Here is a 24,802-nt window from a genome sequence, read left to right as displayed (position 1 = left end):
ATTATTACAATTATACTATTAACTATAGTCCATAGTTTACATTAGGGTTCACCATTTGTGTTGTACAGTTCTATGGTTTTTATCTTTTTTTTAAATTACATGAAGGGATATATGTGGAGGGTTATATTCAAATAGTTCAGCATCTCAGAATTTAGAAATAGCAGTTAAAACTCCTGAATAGATGTGACTGCTGTAAGAGTTTATAATCTAGGACCTTTTACAATAGGCCCCAACCTGATGACCCATGCTTTTGAATTCATTGACACTGAATAGATCAGTTCTCTTCCTCCACAGCATCTCCTTCTCCCTAGTTTTCTGACATCCACAGGGTCCGAGTGTCCCTAAGTAACTGTGTGATCAAGGTGCTATCTTTATAGTGTTTTCATTTAGCATATCCAGCTCAGCAATCGCCTCATTAAATGCCCTTTTTGCCAGGCTGCAGGCCTTCTCGGAAGGATTTAGAATCTCATACTAAAGGACTGAGAAATTAAGTGCCAGGCCAAGTGGAGTGGGATGTGGAGGAGGCATTTCTTTCTAATTTCAAATGCTTCCTGGAAAGCCTTCTGGGAATTTGCAAAGTGCTTTGCTTATTGCCTCCAGATGCCACCTCATAAAGATGTCTAAGATAATCTCCTTTCATTTTCAAGTAGAACACCTTACTTTCTGGTGGTACAGCATTGGGAATAAGATACGTGTCCAACAGCTCCAGGACATTATGTCCTGCTTCTAGCTTCTCACGGTATTCTCTGCCCATCTGCTGCTGCGCCTCATTCCCCTGTTCGGTGCTGGAGATGCCATGCCGAGAAGGGCCATGGGCATCTACCCCATCCTGGTAGGTGACAAGAGCAGGATCTCTCACTCTGTGGGAGAGTTCGTACCTCAGTTCCATGACTGCCTTCATATCAGCCTAGCACCGAGCCTGCTCACTGGTTCGGTTTTGTGCCCCAACTTGCTTTTATCCATGGTCATTGCTGTGCAGGAAAGCATGAGGCAAAGGTGCTTCCAAGCAAAGCTCACAGAGATACAGCGTCCTCCTTCCTGAGCCCACTCCTCAGGCAGCAGTAGTGGCTGCAATCTGTGGTTTTTAAATTTGTTTCAGTTCTAGTAACATATATACAACATAACATTTCCCCTTTTAGCCACATTCAAATATATAATTCGGTGGTGTTAATTACATTCACAATGTTATGCTACCATCGCCACTAGGCATTACCAAAACTTTTCTGTCACCTCAAACAGAAACGCTGTACCAACTAAGCATTAACTCCCCACTGGGCACTTCCTTAATTTCTGGCACCAAAAGATGTTTCAGGTGAATCTACTTTCCAAGCCTCTGTTCTGGTATAGATTTTTTTTTTCAATTCTCCAAGGAGCCCTGGTTCCTTTTTTTAGACAATAGTATTTAGAAACAAAGATCCGATCACTAGGTGTGCTCATTACCACTGAGCTGTCATTTCTTCTAGGCCTTCTCAGCCGACAGACATACAGACACCCAAACTCCATCCACCCATCCACCCAAACCACGAGCTCACAGTGATTTCTCCCATTCTAATCTAACAGCACAGGCTTCCTCCCTGTCTCCTTATTTTAACTTCTTTCTCCGACAATGAGAAACCTGGTTTTCAATATCTATAATATGTTTATTTGTTTAATCCTAGAATAAACAAAATAGTTTCAGAATTGCTAACCCACACCCTGTGATTTAAAAAAATCACTATTGTACAATATTTGTTTACAAGTTTTTAAAATCTTTAGACTTACAGTATATAGTAAAATGCTATTTTCCAAAGTTACTTAGGTTAGTTCTTTTCTTCCTCATTCCATTTGGTGTGGTTATATTATTCATTTATAATACGGTTTGCTTATTAGGTACTGTTTGTATTCCATTTTGTATTCTATCCACATCCTGGTTTTATTCAACTACTTATGTATCTTTTAAGTATGAGAAACACCATTCTGAAAGTTCTAAAATGCAAAACTATAGTATACTTGGAGAAACGTCTCTCCCACCCCTACCCCCCATATTTCCAATTCCCCTGTTCTTTTTCTCCCTTTTCTATCCATTCCCAGTACAGAATGAATCAAATATTAGTTTCTGCAAAAGAACAAAAATGGTATGGTCACCTTTAGAAAATGCTTATAAGAAAACAGAGGCCTAGATTGCCAGCTTTTAGAGTAGACACATTAAGTCTGGAGTGGTGATTATTATTTCTGGATTTTGAGAGGCTATTTTATATAAATAACCTGATATTTAGAGATAAGAATGAAGCTGAACAGGTTGGGGTTAAAGTAATTCAGAACATAGGGGAAAGGAAGACAGTGTCTATATTTTAGAACCACACGTACTCTTTGAGATCAATGGAAGAAAGGTTTATTTGGTCTGGAACTGAAATTTTCGGTAGTGCATAATCTAATTCAACCTATCTATACACTCATCTGAACAACTGAAACACAGGCAGCATAGAATAAGAAAAAGGTCCTTTAATCCTGTATAGATTATTATAATGCCTAGATACATCCTAGAGTATATTAAGCAGATAATCAGAAAAGGTTGGCCAAGTCCCCTGAGGAATGGGAGAAAGAATATGGAACTACTAAATGTTACCATTAGGGAATCCCCTGATATTGTGTCAAACTTCAGGGACACCCAAATCATTAGGCCATGCCCTTGATCATAAGGCTTACTCTTGTGAGGCTTATGTAGGTAGTTGAGAAGCTTAGACTACCTATAGGTATGCCTAAGTGTTACTTCTGGAGGACCTCTTTTGTTGCTCAGATGTGGCCTTAGTCTCTTTAAGTTGAACTCTGCAAGTGATATCATTGCCCTCCTCCCTATGTGGGACATGACATCCAGGGGTGAAAGTCTCCCTGGTGACATGGGAGATGACTCCCAGAGATGAATCCAGACCTGGAACCGTGGGATCAACAATTCCATCCTGACCAAAAGGGGATAGAGAAGTATAATTAAGAAAGTATCAGTGACAGAGAGAGTTCAAATAGAGTCGAAAGGCTACTCTGGAGGTTGCCCTCATGCAAGCTTCAGTTAGACCTTGCTACTTATCATAACCTGCCAACTCCTAACCAGGACCATTCCAGGCAAGCCTAAAGAACATCTAGCACAATATATAAGATTCCAGGACGGTTCCATGCACTACAGTAACTTTCCAGAAACTTATAACCTCCAGATGGGTCCCTGGTCCAGATAAGTGCTGAAACCTAGTCAGCCTCTCCAGAACATCAGATAGTTCCATCACCCTACCCCATATCAGTCAAAGACCCTTCCAATATGCAAAATTTTGAATTGCCATAGCCCAAACACCCCTAAAGAGAGAGATGCAGAGATCAAAGGTGATGGTGGAGTTATACAGAGAAGATAGGATTTAAAAAAGAATATGAATGCTGAATCATTAAATTGATATCTCTTTTAGTCTACAATATTTTAGAGCAGCTAGAGGTAAAAACCTAAAATTGTGAAATTGTAACCCATGCCAAACTCTGAAATATGTTCTACAACTAATTGTGGTACTGTGCTTCGAAATTTATAGTTCTGTATATATGTTATTTTTCACAAAAAGGGAGGGAGGGACATTTTGTCCAACAGGAGCAGAATACACATACTTTTCTAGTGCACATGGATCATTCTCCAGAACAGACCACATCTTTGGTCACAAAGTAAATCTCGATAAATGCAAATATATTGAAATAATACAAGGCATCTTCTCTGACCACAAGGAAGCTAGAAATCAATAACAGAGAGAAAAATGGAAAATTCACAACTATGTGGTAATAAAAAAACATGCCATCATGCAATCAATGGGTTAAAGAGGAAATACACAAAGGAAATTAGGAAATATGTTGAGGTGAGTGACAAAGAAAACACAATATATCATAATATATGGGATGTCACAAAGGCAGTGCTGAAAGGGAAGTTTATAGCTTTTAATGCTTACCTTCAAAAGAAGAAAGATTTCACATGAGAGAAAAAGAAGAGCAAACTAAACCCAAAGCAAGCAGAAAGAAGGAAATAAAGATTAGGAGGGAGATAAACGAAATAGAAAATTAAAAAACAATACAGAGTGATTGTGAAAACCTTGTGTCTGATGCTCCTTTTATCTGCCTTATGGACAGATGAGTAAAGCATATGGATTAAAAACAAATAAATAATAGGGGGAACAAATGTTAAAATAAATTTAGTAGATTGAAATTCTAGTGATCAATGAAAGGGAGGGGTAAGGGGTATGGTACATACTATTTTTTTCTGTTTTATTTTTATTTCCTTTTCTGAATTTTATTTCCTTCACCAATGTATTCTAAGAAATGATCATGGTGATGAAGATACAACTGTGTGATGATATTGCGAGTTATTGATTATATATCAAGAATGGAATGATCATATGGTAAGAATGTTTGTGTTTATATGTTGCTATATTTAATAAATAAATAAATAAATAATACAGATTTGGATGGTTTGTATGGTGTGTGAATATATCTCAGTGAAAGTGCATTTTAAAAAGTAGAGGAAAAATAGACTCAACGAAACCAAATGTTTGTTTTTCGAAAAGATCAATAAAATTGGCAAACCTTTAGTTATAATAATGAAGAAAAAAATAAGAGAACACAAATAACTAAACCCAAAAATGAAAAGAAGAATGTTACACCAACCCCATTTAAATAAAAGGAACTTTAAGTGGATATTATGAGCAACTGTATACCAAAAAATTAAATTACCCAGATGAAATGGACAAATTCCTAGAAACACATCAAAAATAGTAGTAAAAAACCTCCCAACAAAGAAAAGCCCAGGACCATATGTCTTCACAGGGAATTTTACCCAATATTCCAAGAAAAAGTAACCCCTATCCTGCTCAAACTCTTCCAAAAAATTGAAGAGGAGGAATACTGCCTAATTCATTCTATGAGACCAAAATCACTCTCATACCAAAGCCAGATAAAATATCACAAAGAAAGAAAATTACAGGCAATATTTCTTGTGAATATAGATGCAAAAATCTTCAGTAACATGACTAAACCAAATCCAAAAGCACATTTAAAGAATTATATACCATGATCAACTGGTATAAATCCCAGGATGGCAAGTGTTCTTCAACATAAGAAACATCAATTAATGTAATTCCCTCTTTAAGAGAATGATGGGGAAAAAAGCCACATGATCATGTCATTAATGCAGAAAAGGCATTTGACAAAATCCAGCAATCTTCTTGATAAAAACACTTAGAAAACTAGGAATAGAAGGAAACTTCCTCAATATGATAAAAGGCATATATGAAAAACCCACAGGGAACATCATACTCCATAGTGAAAGATTGAAATCTTTTCTCTAAGATCAGAAATAAGACAAGGATGCCCACTGTCACCTACGTTATTCAACATTGTCAAGGAAGTTCCAGGCAGAGTTAACTAAGCAAGACAAAGAAATTCAAGGCATCCAAACTTGAAAGGAATTAGTAAAACTTTCTCTATTGCAGATGACATGATAATACGTAAAAAAAATCCTGAAAAATTCACAACAAACCTCCTACAGCTAATAGGTGAATTCAGCCAAGTGGCAGGGTAAATCAGTAGTGTGTCTATATACTAGCAATGAACAATCAGAAGAAATCAAGTAAAGATTCCATTCATAATAGCAACTAAAAGAACTGAAAATCTATGACTAAATCTAACCAAGGCATAAGAGAGTTGTATACAGACAACTACACAACATTGCTAAAAATAAATCAAATAAGACTAAATAAAAGGATATTCTGTGTTCATGGTTTGGAAGACTAAATATCATGAAAATGTCAATTCTACTCAAAGCAATATACAGATTCAAAGCAATCCCTATCAAAATTCCAACAACGTTTTCACAGAAATGAAAAAGTTAATTATTAAATTTATATGGAAGGGTAAGAGATTGGGAATAGCCAAAGCCATATTGAAAAGGCAGAATAGAGTTGGAGGGTTCAGTTTTGATCGTAAAACTTATTACAAAGCAGCCTTGTATTGCCAGAAGGGCAAACATATAGACCAATGGAATAAAATTGAGAGTTCAGAAATCAATCCTCACATTTATGGCCAACCTATTTTTGGCAAGGGGGCAAAGATCCCTCAGAAGTTCATATGTACTTGAAGGACTAGTCTCTTCAACAAATGGTGCTGGGAAAACTGGATCTCCATTTGCAAAGAACAAAGTTGGACCGTATCTCATACATATAAAAAAATCAAGTAAAATGCATCAAAGACCTAAATATAAGAGCCAGAACTTAGAACACATAGAAGAAAACATAAGGAAGCTTTTTCATAGACAATAGCTTGTTAGACTTTATACCCAAAGCAAAAAGCCATGAAATAAAAAATAGATAAATGGGACCTCATCAGAATTAAAAGCTTTTGCAGCTCAAAGGATATTGTCATGAAAATAAAAAGACAATGTACTCCATGGGAGAAAATATTTATAAACCACATATCTGATAACTATTTAATATCCAGAAGATATTTTAAAAATCCTTCAACGCAACAACAAAAAGACAAAGATTCCAATTAAAAAATGGGCAAAGGACTCAAATAGACATTTCTTCAAAGAAGATACACACATGTCTAAAAAGCATATGAAAAGATGCCCAACATCATTACCCATCAGGAAAATGCAAAGCAAAACCACAATGAGATATCATTTCAGAACCATCACTATTAAAAAAATGGAAAATTGTAAGTGTTGGAGATGATGTGGAGAAACAGGAACACATTCATTTCAGGTGGCAATGTAAAATGGTGCACCTGCTGTGGAAGACAGCTTGGTCATTCCTCCAAAAGTTAAGTACAGAATTTTCAAAATAATCTAGCAATCCTACTTCTAGGTATATTCTCCAAAAAACTGAAAGCAGGGACTGAAACAGATATTTGCACATCAATGTTCATGGTAGCATTATTCACAATTGCCAAAAGATGGAAGCAACACAACTGCCCATCAACTGCTGAATGGATAAACAAAATGTGGTACACACACACAATGGAATATTATTCTTCCATAAAAAGGAATGAAGTTCTGACATATGTGACAGCACGGATGAACCCTGAAGACAGCATGTTGAGTGAAATAAACCAAACACAAAAAGGGAAGATATTGTATGATCCTATGATATAAGTAAATAAGCAAGTTCATAGAGTCAGAATCTAGAATATCAGTTACCAGGGGATTGGGTGGTAGTAGGGAATAGGGAATCAAGGCTTCAAAGGCAGAGTTTCTATTTGGGATGATGGAAAAGTTTTGGTAAAGGATGACGGTGATGGTAGCACAACATTGTGGATGTAATTAATAGCACTGAGTTACATATTTGATTGAGATTAAAAGGGGAAATGCTAGATTGAATATATATTACGACAACAACAACAAAATACACAGATCTGCACAACACAGTGAACTCGAAGTAAAACCATGCACTATAGTTAATAGTACAATTATAAAAATGTGCTTTCATCAATTGTAACAAAAGATTCACACCAATGCAAGGTGTTATTAATAAGGTGGCATATGGGGGTCCTCTATTTTATGCATGATTGTTCTCTAAACCTACAAGTTCTCTAATTTAAAAAAAAGTTCATCTTCGCTCTAACAATTTGAGGTTACACCTTTAATATATACTAAGTGTTCATATGTACTTGAATCTATTTCAGGACCCTCTAATACAAGAGTCTGCAAACTTTTTCTTAAAGGGCAAGATAGTAAATATTTAGGCTGCAGGCCATAAGGTCTCTGTTGATTAAGGGCAAAATAAACCATAGATAATTCATAAAGGAATGAGTTTGGCTGTGTTCCAGAAGCACTTTACTAAGAAAACCGAGCATCTATCCTGTGGGCGATAGTTGGCTGATCCCTGCTCCAGTTTATCCCACGGGTCTACTTATTTATTAATGTTCTAGCACCTCACTGTTTTAATTATAGAGGCTTTATAGTTTTAATGTCTGATAGGGCTAGTTCCTGCTTGTTCCTTAAAAAAAAAAAATACAAGGTAGACCCATGAAATCATATGACTATTTTAATTTTGTCTGTTTTTGTTTTTTGGGTCTGGTTAATAAACTAACTCTAAAGATAATTCCCAATGAAGAGTTCCAGAAATGCTTTGAGAAATGTTAGTATGATTATTTGATTAAATGTTGAGTCCCCTAATGTGCTTCTTCCAATGTGTCAAAGATCTGAAGGTATCAGGTATGAATAACTATATAATTAAATCATAAACTTACCTTGCAGTCACAAGTTGTACATGTATATTTTAAAAACTGATGTGAATAAAAATTTTGCTGAGAGAATATCCTGAAATGTTATAATAGCCTTTGAGAAAAATTCAAATATTCTGGATGATGCAATCAGACCTAGAAATGGTTTCAGTAGGCAATTTTTTTGGCAAATAGCTCATCAATTACAAATGATATGTAATTCTACACAGTCTAAGATCATTAGGGTTATTTTTAAATCCTGTCAATTATCTGACTTATTTAGCAGAACAGTCTTCAGCTGAATAGTTTTAAATGATAGAAAGGCTCCCACTTTATGAAATCTAGACCCTCACCCTAATGAAAATGTCACCAAATCACTGTCAATTATTTCGCCACTCATCTGGAAATGCTTTTGTCACCTCTACAGCTGGTTCGAGTATACTTTATGAACAGGAATTCAAAAACCATCAGTGAATATGAAGCCTACAGCTCCCCAATAACCACGAGGAACCAGAAACATTGAACTATAGCCAAGCAAAAACTTACCACACATGTGAAAACTCTCTTAAGGGGTTTCATGACTTTGATAGCTGTGCAATTTTTACTGAAAAGGAAAGATTGTCTTTATAAATGTATGAAGTGGAAAACTCATTTTTGGTTACTCTCAGGGGTAGTGGAGGATGAAAATATAGTGTCTTTTCAGTTGGCACCAGAATTGCTATTAGAGAAGGAATTGCTATTAGAGAAGACTGAACTGCTGTATATGGAAAAGTGAAGAGACCATACTTTGCTCCCAAGAATGGGCAATTGGAAGAGAAGTCCAGTGAAATGGTGGGAGGTAATGGTAGTATGTGGTGAATAGCAGCAATCTGCTGAGGCCATCACAAGCTGAGACCCATCCCTGCCAACATTGTCCCACTACAACAAATATCTTTTTGTTTAGATTAATAAGTCCCCAATTGTTCATTGACAGGTGGTTGAGATTGCGACTTTTGTTTTCAACACAGTGTAACTGGTAATTTGAACAAGAATATATCAACTACATAATAACCTTAATTTTGTTCTTCTACTGCCCCCTTAAAATTTACTCAATGGGGAAAGTTCTTACTCTGACCCTAGATGAAAACTCCATCCTCATCTAAAAACCAGGAATTTTCTGGTCACTGTTAGCACAAAATCCTGAGGCCCCTTTAAATTGCAAAACACTTTCAGAAATTAGTCCCATTATGGAAGTCTCTAACTTCATTAAAAGTATATAGTTACTCTCTAAAAGACAAATAGTGTATGATATCACTGCTATGAAATAATTAGAATATGCAAATTCACAGTCAGAAATGATACAGGTTACTAGGGGCAGATGGGGCAGGGGAATGGGGAGTTAGTGCTTAATTAGTACAGAGTTCCTGTTGGGAACAATTTAAATGTTTTGGCAATGGATGGTGGTGATGGCAGCAAATATATTGAATGTAACATGACTTGAATTGTATATTTGAAAGTGGTTAAAATGGGAAACTTTAGGTTGTATACATATTACCATAAAACACACACACACATATACATAGAACCGTACAACACAAAGACTGAACCCTAATGTAAATATGTAAAACACTGTCTCATCAATTGTCACAAAGGTACACACTAATGCAAACTGTTAATGGGGGAAAAAGTCGAGAGGGTGGGGTGGGTATCCAAGAACTCTTGTACTAGCTGCATGATTACAACTGCTCTAATTAAAAAAATAAATAAACAGCCAGAAATGTACAAGAAAAAAAAACAAACCAAGATATCTGGAAGATGAGCTACAAACTTATGAAAAGTTAAATAACACAACAGATGAACTAAGATAGGTTGGCTGTTGATATTAGCAATTATTAAATAGCATCAACAAAACAAAACAAAAATATAGTTACTGCTCCCAAATAAGTCCTGCTCCAAGGGGGCTACTAACTACTGGGGAAGGTAGAGGTTGACGTCTTCTTTCTAAATAACCTCCTTTCCACCCTCCTCCACCGCCACCTACCTGCTGTTCGCAATCTCTCCTTTGGCGCAGACGGTGGAGCGGTAAGTAAAGGAGGAAAGTTCTTATCCGACGGATGCTGAAGAAGCTAGTTTCAAGGCGTTTGGGCCTGGGTGATGTTAAAAGCTGACTGTTTTCTTCTGGGGGCGCTCTGGTGGTTCTTGGGAGCCTCTGGACATCTTTCATGGGTTCTTTGGAGTCCACTGCCGGAGACTTCTCCCCACAGTTTGCTTGACCTTATGTTGGTAGGCTCCCACGCTCAGGCTCGCTGTTGACTCATTCCAAACAACCTAGGAGAGCCGTGATACTTTTAGGGTTTCTCAGCTGAAGCCTGTTTGCCCCTCTAGTTGGCATGACTGGGCAGGACTGAGGCAACTCCCCCCGCCACCGGCTCGTCTGATCCTTAGGTAGCGTTCACGCATGGTAGGGGCCCACCAGCTCCGGGAGTGCGGGCCGGTTCTGTCGCAGCAGCTCCCCTTCACTGTCACCCCCAGCGCAGCAGCCAGCTCTCATTTCTTAGATTTTCCCAGGATTGGCAAATGCCATTCTACTCAGTCCCTCAATGCAGGAGAGAAAGCAGTCTTCTCACTAGGCTTGAGGTGTAGGGTAGGCACTAGAGAAGGCAGTGGGACTGAGAGCACATCCACAGCCCTTTCCAAGGAAGTCCACCGCACATAGCATCTCCCCAGCCCTTGCATGCCTTCTCTGAGGGGGAGGGATTAAGAATCTCCTCATCCATGCTCAAGCCCCTATATTCTAGAAATATAGGGTCTAGAATATAGACACAGTGGTCTCCCTCACCGTTCTCTTTGATATTTGATATCTTGCATCTTGAAGTGAAGCTGAAATTTGTAATACAAGAAAGGCATCTGAGGAAAAGCAAAATATGTAGCCTGTACAAAAAAGAGTAGTCAGATTTTAAGATTTAACTTAATTGCTTAACAGCTGGCCACAAACAGATATAATTACACAGCTCTCATAGCTATGTGAAACTTAGTTCCTCAGTAAAACAAACTTACTTTTTGCGAGGGCCGAAAGAAATTTGGCACAGAAATAGACCAACAATTGTTTTTACCTTGATTCACTAACAGATGAAAACTATGAGATGAAAAGCATTCTTAATCACACATTATGCATGACTCATCCTCTGGTAATGTGAAGTGGCTCAGGAAATTTCAGCTGTGGTCTTGATTCTGTGAACCTGCTTGATTACCTCTAGCAAGTCACCTCTCCCTTGGGCCTATATTCCCCTGAAACATAAAAATGATCTCTGGATTCTCTCTCCATCTGATATTCTGTGAAACTAGAAATGACAACCCCAACCCTCAGGGATCTTTATTAAAAAGGCGTGCCAGTTTGAATCTGTGTTGGACCCCAGAAAAGCCATGTCCTTTAATCCTCATTTGACATTACTGGCTGGGAGCTCTTTGATTGTTCCCATAGAGAAGTGACCCACCCAATTGTGGGTGGTAACCTTTGATTAGATGGCTTCCATGGAGATGTGTTTCCACCCATTCCAAGTGGGTCTTAGTTTACTGGAATCCTTTAAAAGATGAAACATTTTTGAAGAGGGCTAGAGAGTCAAAAGAGAGAGAGAGCCATGAGAATATCTTGAGAACAGCAACCACATGCAGCCAGAGACCTTTAGAGATGAAGAAGGAAAACGGCCCTGGGAGAGCTTCATGAAACAAGAAGCCTGGAGAGAAAGCTAGCAGACATTGCCATGTTTGCTATGTGCTTTTCCAGTTGAGAGAGAAACCCTGAACTTCATGGGCTTTTCTTGAGTGAAAGTAACCCCTTGTTGACACCTTAATTTGGACATTTTTACAGACTTGCTTTAACTGGGACATTTTCACAGCCTTAGAATGGTAAAATAGCAACTTAATAAGTTCCCCTGTTAAAAAGCTGTTCTGTTTCTGGCATATAGCATTGCAGCAGCTAGCAAATTAAAACAGAAGGTAAGAAAGAAATGAAAGCACACAGCCCAGCAGTGAAGAGGACCTGCTTTGGAACCAGAGAACCATAGTGGCTTTGAGTGATTATTTAACCTAGATAGCATTCAGTTCTTTCCTTCGTAAAATGAAGATAAAAATAGAGACTATGTTTGTTCTTTATACTTCATTTAAAAGTTGAAAGAGTAAATATTTCATAGGGTGGTTGTGAGAATTAAGTGAGACAACGAATGTTAAACAGTACAGTGCCTGGTTCCATAGAAAGTGTTCAGTAAAAATTAGTCATTGTATTTAAGGTTATTACACAAATGAGATGGCAATGTCTTCTTTTTTTGGATATTGTCCCTAAAACTTATTTGGTGTTTATTCATACACTGTTAGGATTTTCTAAAAATGAGGCAGGGTATAAATGATACCATATGTTTCTGTCTCCGAATATGCCTAAATTAAAAAAAAAAAAGGCAAATTGTGGTTATTATGAGCATTAAGAGCATCCTGAAAGGGAAAACAAAAGGAACTGTTTGTAATCATCTACATGTCCTTTGCACACACATATATTTGGCATTGCCAATCTGAAGGTATAGGATGACACAGGTACACTATTAGGTGCTCAAGTAAGAGCATCTTTGTAACTAGAAAAGTCCTAGTGCTTCTCTCTCAAGAGAGAATGGCAAATCATCTCAGTAGACGATTTAAACAACATGGTTGTTGGGCAGTGTAAGGGTAGTTCAGTGGTAAAATTCTTGCCTGCAATGCAGGAGACCTGGGTTTGATTCTAGGACCCAGCACTCCCTCCCCTCCCCACCCCCCACCCCCCCAAAAAAGCCTCCTTTGTAAACAACAGGGTTGTTTCCTTTTCCTAAGTTCCCCAAACTTAAAAGGTGAGTGTTATATGAGTTTTCAGATGTCAACTGGGACTGGGAAGGCATTAGCCAATACCAAACCTGTCTTGCTGTTCTAAATCTAATCATTCTGAGTAGTATAGGGGACAGAGACTATCACTTGAAAAGGTGAAGTATTACAGGCATGCCTGGTGGGGAACTGATTATGAGATGGGCAGCCATTCTGATTTGCATCTGCTGTAGAAACTCCTCTATGGATCTCAGAATCATACAAGACTGTAGTAAAGTAAAAACTCTATGATTTAATAAGAAAAAATTCCTAAAATTCAAAATATTTGGATAATTAAAATAAATATGTGATGCTGGCAGTAACAGTTATAAACATAATGCCCCCAAAATAGAATATCAATGATTGAAGTTTACAGCCACCCATAAAATTGATGGAGAATTTTGAAAAGGTGAGTGGCCTCTGTCCAAAAAGTTAATGCCATTTGAAATAAAATGCTTCTTGATGATAGACTGTAAATGAGAGAGTTGGAATCATAGCTGAAAAGTACTGGATAAAAATAAATTCTATATAATGTGTTCTGATGTTTAAAATTGTTTGTTTACTAATTTGTACTAATATGAAAATTTGGTCTTTATTTCTTTATATCACATTGAACCACTGTCTAATGTCCTTTCCTTTTAGGTTGAAGGACTTCACTTAGCATTGCTTGTAGGGCAGGTCTAGTACTGATGAACACCCTCAGATTTTGTTTATCTGGGAATGTCTTAATCTTTCTCTTTTTTAATCTTATAGTCCTTTTCCTTTTCCTTTTATTTTGTATTATATACTTGATTTCTTTTCCTTTTTTTGTGAAAAATAACCTATATACAAAAAAGCAATACATTTTAAAGTACATCACAATTAGTTGCTGAACAAATTTCAGAGTTTGTTATGGGTTACAGTTCCATAATCTTGGGTTTTTCCTTCTGGCTGCTCTAGGATACTAGAGACTAAGAGAAATATCAATGTGATTCAACAATCATACTCATTCATTAAACCCAGGCTTCTCTGTATAACTCCACTAGATCTTTGATCTTTTCCCCATTCTTTAGGAATATTTGGGCTATGCCCATTCTAACTTTTTCATGTTGGAAGGAGCTGTCAATAATATAGGATAGGGAGATGGAACTAGTTGATGTTCTAGAGCGGTAGGCCCCTCTGCATTTCAGGACTTACCTGGTCCAGGGACCCATCTGGAGGTTGCAGGCTTCTGGAAAGTTAACCTAGTGCATGGAAACTTTGTAGAATCTTATAGAATGCCCTAGGTATTCTTAGGATTGGCAGGAATGGTTTTGGTTGGCGTTTGGCATGTATAATAGGTAGCAATGTCTAACTGTAGCTTGGTCACTCTATAGACTGACCTTCAGAGTAGCCTCTACACTCTATTTGAACTCTCTCTGTCAATGATCCCTTATTTGTAATACCCATTTTAGTCAGGATGGCATTGTTGATTCCATGGTGCCAGGGCTAGACTCATCCCAGGGAGTCACCTCCCATGCCACCAAGGAGACTTTCACCCCTGGATATCATGTCTTATGTAGGGGGGAAGGCAATGATTTCATTTGCAGAGTTGGGCTTAGAGAGAGCGAGAGGCTACATTGGAGTAGCAAAAGAGGTCCTCCAGAAGTAACTCTTGGGCATACCTATAGGTAGGCTAAGCTTCTCTGCTACATACATAAGCCTCACAAGAGCAAGACTCTAGATCAAAATCTTAGCCTATTGATTTGGGAGTCCCTATAAAGTTTGACACGGTATCAGGGGTTTCCTCAGTAGTAAAGTTTAATAGTTCCATTTCCCCCCTCCTATTCCTCAAGGAACTTTGCCAAATACTTTTTGATTATTTGCTTAATATACTCTGGGATATATCCAGGTATTACATTAAGCAAATACAGGATTAAAGGCCTTCATTCTTATTCTAGGTTCCCTGTGTTTGGATTGTTTAAATGATCTATCCGACAGGTTGAGTTAGATTATGTGCTACTAAAAAGCTAGGTTCTGGACAAAATAAAACTTTCTTCCATTGGTCTCAAAGAGTAAATGAGGCTCTAAAATATAGACAATGTCTTCCTTACCCCTGTATTCTGAATTACCTTAATCCCAACCTGATTGGCTTCATTCTTATCTCTAAATACCAGGTTATACATATATAAAACAGCCTCTCAAATTCAGAAGTAACAATTACCACTCCGGACTAAATGTGACTGCTATAAGAGCTTATAATCTAGGCTCCTGTTTTCTTATAAGGATTTCCTAAATGAGACCATACAAAATTTGCTTATTTGTTTCTGGCCCTTTTTGCCTCATGAGATGTTTCACGGGTTCATTCACAATGTTTCATGCTTCACAATTTCATTCCTTTTTTATTCCTAACGTTTTATATTGTATAATATAACATGTATACAAAGCAAAGAAAGAACAAAACAATAGTTTTCAAAGCAGTCTTCAACAAGTAGTTACAGGACAGATCCCAAAGTTTGTCACGAGCTACCATATCATCTCAGATTTTTCCTTCTAGCTGCTCCAGAACATTGGAGGCTAGAAGAAACAAATATTTATTATCACAATCACATCTGTATATATGTGAAAAATAACATATATACAAAAAAAGCAATAAACTTCAAAGCACAGCACAACAATTAGTTGTAGATTTCAGAGTTTGCTATGGGTTACAAGTCCATATTTAGGTTTTTATTTCTAACTGCTCTAATATACTAGAGACTAAAAGAAATATCAATTTAATGATTCAGTAATCATACTCATTTGTTAAACCCTACCTTCTCTGTATAATTCCACCTCACCTTTGATCTTTTCCTCACTCTTTAGTGGTATTTGGGCTATGGCCATTCTAACTTTTTCATGTTGGAAGGTGCTGTCTATAATATGGGGTAGGGAGGTAGAACAAGCTAATGTTCTGGAGAGGCTGGCCCCTCTAGGTTTTAGGATTTATCTGTTCCAGGGACCCACCCTGTTGTAGATTTCTGGAAAGTTACCCTAGTGCATGGAATCTTTATAGAATCTTATATATTTCCCTAGGTGTCCTTTAGGATTGGCAGGAATGGTTTTGGTTGGGGTTTGGCAAATTATAATAGGTAGCAATGTCGAACTGAAGCTTGTGTAGGAGTGACCTCCAGAGTAGACTCTTGACTCTATTTGAATTCTCTCTGCCACTGATACTTCATTTGTTATACTTCTTTCCCCCCTTTTGGTCAGGATGGCAATGTTGATCTCACAGTTCCAGGACCAGACACATCCCTGGGAGTCATTTCCCTTGACACCAGGGAGACTTTCACCCCTGGATGTCATGTCCCATGTAGGGGGAAGGGCAATGATTTAACTTACAAAGTTGGGCTTAGAGAGAGTGAGGCCACATCTGAGCAATGAAAGAGGCCCTCCAGAAGTAACTCTTAGGCATGCCTATAGGTAGGCTAAGCTTCTCTGCTATATGCATAAGCTTCACAAGAGCAACACACCACAAAACTGTGTTTGCCATTTGCTGTTTGAATGCTTGAAATCAGTTGGCCTGTACTCTAGTTCACTTATTCTTTTTCCTGCCTCTTCAAATCTGCTGTTGCATGTCTCTAGTTTATTTTTGATTTGGTCTACAGCATCTTTAATCTCTGTGATATCTTCTGTTTTTCTATTTATCCTTTCAAATTCCTCTTTTTGTTTAAAATTTTTTATTAATTAAAAAAAATTACAAGAAACACAAACATTCCCAACACATACATTCAGCAATTCACAATATCATCACATAGTTGCATATTCATCATCATGATCATTTCCCAGAACATTAGCATCAATTCAGAAAAAGAAATAAAAAGACAACAGAAAAATATAACAAACAGAAAATAAATTTTTACATGCCTTATTCTTTACCGATCCCTTTCATTGATGACTAGCATTTCAAACTAAATCTATTTTAACATTTGTTCCCCCTATTATTTATTTTTATTCCATATGTTCCTCTCATCTGTTGACAAGGTAGATAAAAGGATCATCGGACATAAGGTTTTCACATTCACACAGTCACACGGTGAAAGCTGTATCATTATACAATCATCATCAAGAAACATGGTTACCGGAACACAGCTCTACATTTTCAGGCAGTTCCCTCCAGCCTCTCCATTACATCTTGGATAACAAGGTGATATCTACTTAATGCATAAGAATAACCTCCAGGATAACCTCTCGACTCTGTTTGGAATCTCTCAGCCATTGACACTTTGTCTCATTTCACTCTTCCCCCTTTTGGTCGAGAAGGTTTTCTCAATCCCTTGATGCTGGGTCTCAGCTCATTCTAGAGTTTTTCTCAATCCCTTGATGCTGAGTCTCAGCTCATTCTGGGATTTCTGTCGCACGCTGCCAGGAAGATCCACACCCCTGGTAGTCATGTCCCATGTGGACAGGGGGAGGGTGGTGAGTCAGCTTGCTGTGTTGGCTGGAGAGGGAGGCCACATCTGGGCAACAAAAGAGATTCTCTTGGGGGTGACTCTTAGGCTTAATTTTAAGTAGGCTTGACCTATCCCCTGTGGGGTTAAGTTTCATATGAACAAACCCCAAGACTGGCGGCTCAGCCTATAGCTTTGGTTGTCCACACTGCTTGTGAGAATATCAAGAATTCAACTTGGGGAAGTTGAGTTTTCCCCCGTTCTCACCATTCCCCAAAAGGGACTTTGCAAATACTTTTCCACTCTGATCAAATCACTCTGGGATTCATCAGAGCATCACCTGGACAAACCAACAAACTCTCATGTCCTATACAAAGTTCCATGTACTTAAGGTGTTCAATCAACTATCTACATAAGTTATATTAGGAGATGCACTAGTCAAAGTATAGATTTGTACCAAATAAACATTTTTGCTTTAGTCTCACACATTAGTTGAAAATTTAAAATATTAAGTACCATCTATTTTCAGCAAACTGCAGTAATGACATTCTTGTGTTCTTCCTCATGCAAAAACATTTTTTAAATTTGCACATTTAGTCACTATCATTATACACTCTAGGCATTCCTAGATTACACCATCTCAATCTTTATCGTCTATCTTTCTTTGTGATTTCATTTATGCCCCCAGCCCTCCTCCCTCTATCATTCTCACATTCAGCTTCATTCAGTGTTTTAACATAATTGTATTACAGTTAGGTAATATTGTGCTGGCCATTTCTGAGTTTTTATATTTAGTCCTGTTGCACAATCTGTATCCCTTCAGCTCCAATTACCCAATATCTTACCCTATTTCTATCTCCTGATGGTCTCAGTTACCAACAAAATTCTCCAAGTTTATTCACTAATGTCAGTTCATATCAGTGAGATCATACAGTATTTGTCCTTTTGTTTCTGGATAATCACACTCAGCATAATGTCCTTAAGGTCCATTCATGTTGTTACATACTTCATAAGTTTATTCTGTCTTACAGCTGCATAATATTCCATCTTATGTAAATGTCACAGTTTGTTTAGCCAACTCTCTGTTGATGGACATTTTGGCTGTTTCCATCTCTTGGTAATTGTTAATAATGCTGCTATAAATATTGGTGTGTAAATGTCCATTTGTGTCCTTGGCCTCGTGTCCTTTGAGTAGAGACAGCATATAGATGGGTCCTGTTTTTTAATCCATTCTGCCAGACTATGTCTTTTGATTGGAGAGTTTAATCCATTAACATTCAGTGTTATTACTGCATGGGTAGTACTTTCTTCTACTATTTTGCCTTCTAGATTTTATATGTCATATCTAATTTTCCTTCTTTTTACCTTTACTCATAGTCTTCCTTTCTACACTCTTCTCCACACCTCTCTCTTCTGTCTTCGTATCTGTCTCTAGTGTTTCCTTTAGTATTTCTTGCAGAGCTGGTCTCTTGGTCACAAATTCTCTCAGTGATTTTTTGTCTGAAAATGTTTTAATTTCTCCCTCATTTTTGAAGGACAATTTTGCTGGATATAGAATTCTTGGTTGACAGTTTTTCTCTTTTAATAATTTAAATATATTATCCCACTGTCTTCTCGCCTCCATGGTTTCTGCTGAGAGATCTGCACATAGTCTTATTGGGCTTCCCTTGTATGTGATAGATTGCTTTTCACTTGCTGCTTTCAAGATCCTCTATTTCTCTTTGACCTCTGACATTCTGATTATTAAATGTCTATTTGGATCTATTCTCTTTGGGGTACGCTGTACTTCTTGGATCTGTAATTTTAAGTCTTTCATAAGAGTTGGGAAATTTTCAGTGATAATTTCCTCCATTAGTTTTTCTCCTCCTTTTCCCTTCTCTTCTCCTTCTGGGACACCCACAACACGTATATCCATGCGTTTCATATTGTCTTTCAATTCCCTGAGTCCCTGCTCATATTTTTCCATTTTTTTTCCTATAGTTTCTGTTTCTTGTCGGATTTCAGATGTTCCATTCTCCAGTTCAGAAATCCTATGTTCTGTCTCTCAAAATCTACCATTGTAGGTTTCCATCGTTTTTTTCATCTCTTTTACTGTGTCTTTCATTCCCATAAGTTCTGTGATTTGTTTTTTTCAGACTTTCAGTTTCTCCTTTTTGTTCTTTCCTTGCCTTCTTTATATCCTCCCTCAATTCATTGATTTGGTTTTTGATGAGGTTTTCCATGTGTGTTCGTACATTTTGAATTAATTGTTTCAGCTCCTGTATGTCATTTGAATTGTTGGTTTGTTCCTTTGATTGGGCCATATCTTCAATTTTCCTAGTGTGATTTGTTATTTTTTGCTGGCATCTAGGCATTTAATTACCTTAATTAGTTTATTATGGAGATTGCTTTCACTTCTTTTATCTAGGGTTTTCTTGCTGGATGAATTTGTTGTCTATCTGTTCTTTGACATTCCGTTCAGCTTTATCTGGACCTTTAGCTTAAGTTTTGTTTAACAGAGGAGAATTTTTCAGTTCTTGTTTTCTTGTTTCTTGCCCTGCTTGTGTGGTGCCTTCCCCACCCCCCTACACTTAAGAGGGTGTACTTAGATATTATAGACCCCAGCCAGATTTTCCCAGACGAAATTGGCCTCCTATCAGGAGGTTTTTCCTTAGGGTGAGACCCAGCAGGTTGAAAGACTTTCCTGTGAAGTCTCTGGACTCTATTTTTCTTATCCTGCCCAGTATGTGGCACTTGTCTGACTGCAGGTCCCACCAGCATAAGATGATGTGGTACCTTTAACTTTGGCAGACTCTCCCTGCTGGGGGCGGTGGAGACAGAGGAGAGGTTGTAGGCTGGTTTTAATGGTTTCAAATTACCAAGCCCTGGTGTCTGAATTCTTTGATGGAGGGATTCCACTTGGGTGGGGCTTCACCCCTCCCCTGGGGAAGGCACAGGCTCCAGATAAGCCCCCAAAAGAGCTCACTCCTGCCTATGCCTGGGGCAGCTGCAGCCTGAAAAGTCCTGCCGCTGTATCCAGAGGCAGTCAAGCCTTTGTAGAAACACAGCCACAAAAACCTCTGTTTCTTTCCTTTTTTTCTTTTTCCATAAGCCCAGTGAGTGACCTCTGCTTTGACCAGGTTCACCTGAGCTGGGGGCCTATTTTTAGTAGTCAAAATTTGTTAATTAATGCCACAATTGGTGTTTCGTTGGGCTTAGCCCATGCTGCTGTTAAAGTCTCCTTTCCCCTCTGGGAAGCAGCCTGTGGGGGACGGACGGTGGCCACCGTGGCTTGGGGAACTCACGGTTCTGGGGAGTTTCACAGCTGGTCCAGCTGGTCCATACTGGGGTACGCTTTGTGTCCGGTAAATGATGTGGCCCCAGGAGCTGTTCTGTACTGTTTCTGGTTATTTAGTAGTTGTTCCGGAGGATGAACTAAAACACGCACTCTGCTAAGCCGCCATCTTGGCCCCTCCCCTTCAAATTCCTCTTTATGCTTTTCTAGTGTCTTCTTGATCTTCTTTATGTTATTAGGTATCCCACTGATTTTATTTAAAGAGTTATTATGAACATCTTTGGTTAGTTATTCCAAAGTTTGTCTCTTCCAGTGTTTCAATTTGGTCATTAGGCTGGGCTATATCTGTCTGCATCTTTATATGCTTAGTGATCTTCTGTTACCTTTGTGGCATGTAAATATCTTGTTAGTGTTACTTTGGAAGCTAATTTCCTTCGGTATTCTAAAGGTTTGTATTTGCTGGATGGATGTAGAACAGGATGAATGGTGTGGGGTGGAGCACAACTGTGCAGTGATGGGTTGTGATGCAGGTATAGGCACGGGCCAAGGATGCTATGCTGTGCCTGTGAGCATGAGGCATTGGTTGTGGGGTTGTGAAGGTGTAGAGGCAGGGCACAGTGTGAGGCAGATGGGGGGCTGCGTGGATGTATGGGGGTCGTGGATATCAGAGTACAGGGCACAGAGGTCAGGGCATGGGGAGTGCAGGGTGCGGATGTATCCTTGCACTGGGGACGGGTTCAGTGAACCCAGTATGTGAATACGCCAGTGTATAGGGGTGGGGCAGAGTCGTGGGATTATGGGATGTGGGGCAGGGGCAGGTGATGTTGGGTAGGTGGGACCCTGGTGTGGGTACTAGGTGCTGGGGGGTGGGGTGGAATGGATTGGAGCAGGGATGCATGCATGTGCAGGATGGGAGCTATGTAGCACAGATGTGCACCAGAGTACCTGCCAGGTATGGGAGCAGGGCTCTCATGCCTGGGAGCAGGGGTGTGCATGTGTGCTAGGTAGGGGCTTGGGGTGAAGGGGTCAAGAGGTCTGTACACGGATGCATGGGCACCCAGTGGGGAGGATGTGGCTGTGCGTAGGTCTGTGGGGAGGGGCCCTGGTGCGCGCATGTGCAGAGCTCAGAGGCAGCTTGGCTGGGGTTGCGCACGTGGGGTCTGGGGGTGGGTGTGACCCAGATATGCAGTCAGTGCTTGCCCACAGCTGGGAACCATGGCGGGGATGTGTGTGAGTGTGTGTGCATGCGTAGCTCATAAATGTGTGTGTTGGGGGCAGGGTATGAAGGTGAGCACCCACAGCCGAGATGCACAGGCAAATGTCTGCAAGGGGCTGGGCGTGGGTGTGTGGGTGTCAAGAGAGGTGGGGCAAGAGTGTGCACTTGAGCCAGAGAGATGGGTCAGGCTGGGGCAGGTGTGCACACGGGGATGGGGGGGACTGAGTTCAGGTGCATGGGATGTGGGAAGGATTCATAAGTTTCAGGAAGAGGCAGTGCGTGTGAGGGTAGCACGTTCAAGGAATGCAGTTTGGCTTACTTCCTAGTTCCTGTCTCCCTGTCCACACACTCCTGAGGGCTCCAGGCTTCTGTTTGGAAAGGGGCCTGTTTAGGTTATTTGCACTAGCTGGATGGTCCCCGGTTCTCTGTGTTTCAACTCTTCAGCTTTTGCAACCAGGGCTTCTCCATGTGGTGCAGAAGACCCTCCTAGGTCACTTCCACCCTGGAATCTCCTTCCCGTCCCTTCTCTAGATGTTCCTTGGAGCAGGGGTGAACTTGATCTACCCTATTCACCATCTTTTCTCCCTCATTTTTTTTTCTTTAATTTTTTCTCCCCCCTCTTTTTGGGCATGGGCAGGCACCAGGAATCAAACCCAGGTCTCCAGTATGGTGAGTGAGAATTCTGCCACTGAGCCACCATTGCCTGCCCCTCCCTCATTTTTTTTTCAATTTTTTAAAAATTGTATACTATAACTATATACAAAGCAAAGAAATATAAAAGAAATAGTTTTCAAAGCACTCTTCAAAAAGTGGTTACAGGATATGACCCAGAGTCTGTCACGGAGTACCATACGATCCTCTCATATTTTTCCTTATAGCTTCTCCAGAATATAGCCCTCCCTCATATTTTAAAGAAAGTCTTGCTGGATATAAAAATCTTTGGCCAGCTGTTGTTTTCTTTCAGATTTTCACTATGTTAACCCAATGCCTTCGTGCCTCCATGATTTCTGATAAGAAATTGGCACTCAATCTTTCCAGGACTCTTTCTATGCATTACATGCTTTTTTTCTAGCAGCTTTCAGAACTCTTTCCTTGTCTTTGCATTTGATAGTGTGATCAACATATGATAGGATGTATTTTTCTTCATGTTTACACTGTTTGGTGTTTGCTGAGCTTGTTGGACATGCATATTCATATCTTTTGCTAAGTTTAAAGAGTTCTTTGTTATATTTCTTTGACTATTCCTTCTGCCCCTTTCTGTCTTTCTTCTCCTGCTGGGACTGCCATAATGAGTATACTGGTGTGCTTGATGGTGTCCTATAGCTGTCTTAGGCTATCTTAACTTTTAATATTTCTTCTTTTCTTTCTCCTCTTCAGCCTGACTCATTTCAAGTATCTTGTTTTCAGGTTCAAAGAATCTTTCTTTTGCCAATTGCAATGTGCTCTTGAAATCTTTCTGGGCATTTTTCAATTCAGTTATTCCCTGGGTTCAACTCCAGTGGTTCAATTTGGTTCCTCTTTAAAATTTTTCTTTATGAAGACTCTCATGTTGCTCATTCATTGTTTTCCTGATATATTTTAGTTCTTTATCTGTATATCTTCATCTCCTTGGGCATTTTTGAGATCATTTTTTTAAAGTTTTTTTTTCTTTGTTTCCACATTCTCTTCTTTGTTGGTGTTTTCTGTATCTTTATCCGCTGCCTTTGGATGGGCCATCATTTCCTGATTCTTTGTCTTGCACTCTTGTTGCACACTGTACATTTTAATATTTTCAAATGTTAATTCTTGGATTTCTTCCGTGAGATGTCTGTTTCTTGGTTTTGTAACCAGCTGTTGATAAGACAAGATTTTCTTAAAAGTTAGCCTTCTTATCAGGAAGGTCTGCACAAGGCAAATGCATTGTGCAGAAATTTCTCTGTCTTTCAGGATTCTGTCTTGTCCTGGGCTTTTGCTGTTAACTATTTTGGAGTTCCCTTGCTTACAGGAGTTTGATTGTTTCCTATTTCCCAGGAGACAGACCTCCCTCTCCCAGGTGTTTAAAGTAGGAGGGCTTTGTCCCAGACTGTGGCCTCTATAGGTTTTTAACACTCCTTTCGTTTCTCAAGCTGCTTTTGCCCGAAGGGTAAATTCTGGGAGGAGGGCACACTGGAGAGAACTTTCCCATGTCAATCCTTCCCAGCCAAACCAGGGCCAGGGTCCCACAAAGTTGGTGCAGACTGGCTCCAGAGCACCCTGGGGAGGTGAGCAGGAAGGATGCCAAGAGCTTCTCCCATGGCTCCAAAGCTGAGTTTTACTGGCCTGCCTAACAAATGTAGTCTATCAGCGATGGGCCCTTCAGCCCTGAGGAAGAGCAGTAGCTTTCAGTCTTCACCACCATTGCCACTGTCCTGGGCAGGTTGAATCAATGGCTGCTTTCAGTGATCTGAATTTGGTATTCCAAAGCTGTGATTGGTGATTGGCTATGCTCACCCCTGGTTTTGGGGAAGAGTACTTTTATGTCCATTTGTGTCACCAGTGAGCTATTACAGGTCTGGGCACTGCAGAAGCCTGCTGCCGGAGTGGGAGATGGGTACTGGTAACTGTGGGAAAGAGCAATTTACTCTTTGTTACTGTAATTTATCAATCTCTTCCTTCTGTTCTTCCCTGGGTGTTCTTCTGGTTTCTGGAGTTTCACAAAAGTTGTTTCAGACATTTCCTGCCTGTTTGATAGTTGTTTTGGTGGAAGGACCAAGTCCGAGAGCTTCTTAGTGTGCTGTCTTCCCACAATCCAGAATCTCTGCTTCCCAGGCTTGTCAGTTCATTGTCTGCCTGGGTTGCCACCACTACCTCATAGTATATTGTTTGACAGCA

At 39.3% G+C, this 24,802-nt stretch overlaps 1 pseudogene; it reads right to left on the bottom strand.

The window, feature by feature from the left end:
- Positions 1–274: 274 nt before the first annotated feature.
- On the bottom strand, positions 275–969 carry LOC143682452 (14-3-3 protein beta/alpha pseudogene; annotated as a pseudogene).
- Between the last annotated feature and the right edge of the window lie 23,833 nt (positions 970–24,802).

The sequence above is a fragment of the Tamandua tetradactyla genome, chromosome 5 (genome assembly GCF_023851605.1).
Source record: "Tamandua tetradactyla isolate mTamTet1 chromosome 5, mTamTet1.pri, whole genome shotgun sequence".
NCBI lineage: Eukaryota > Metazoa > Chordata > Mammalia > Pilosa > Myrmecophagidae > Tamandua > Tamandua tetradactyla.
The sequence above is the reverse complement of the archived record's forward strand: the minus strand, read 5'-3'. Positions and strand labels throughout refer to the sequence as shown.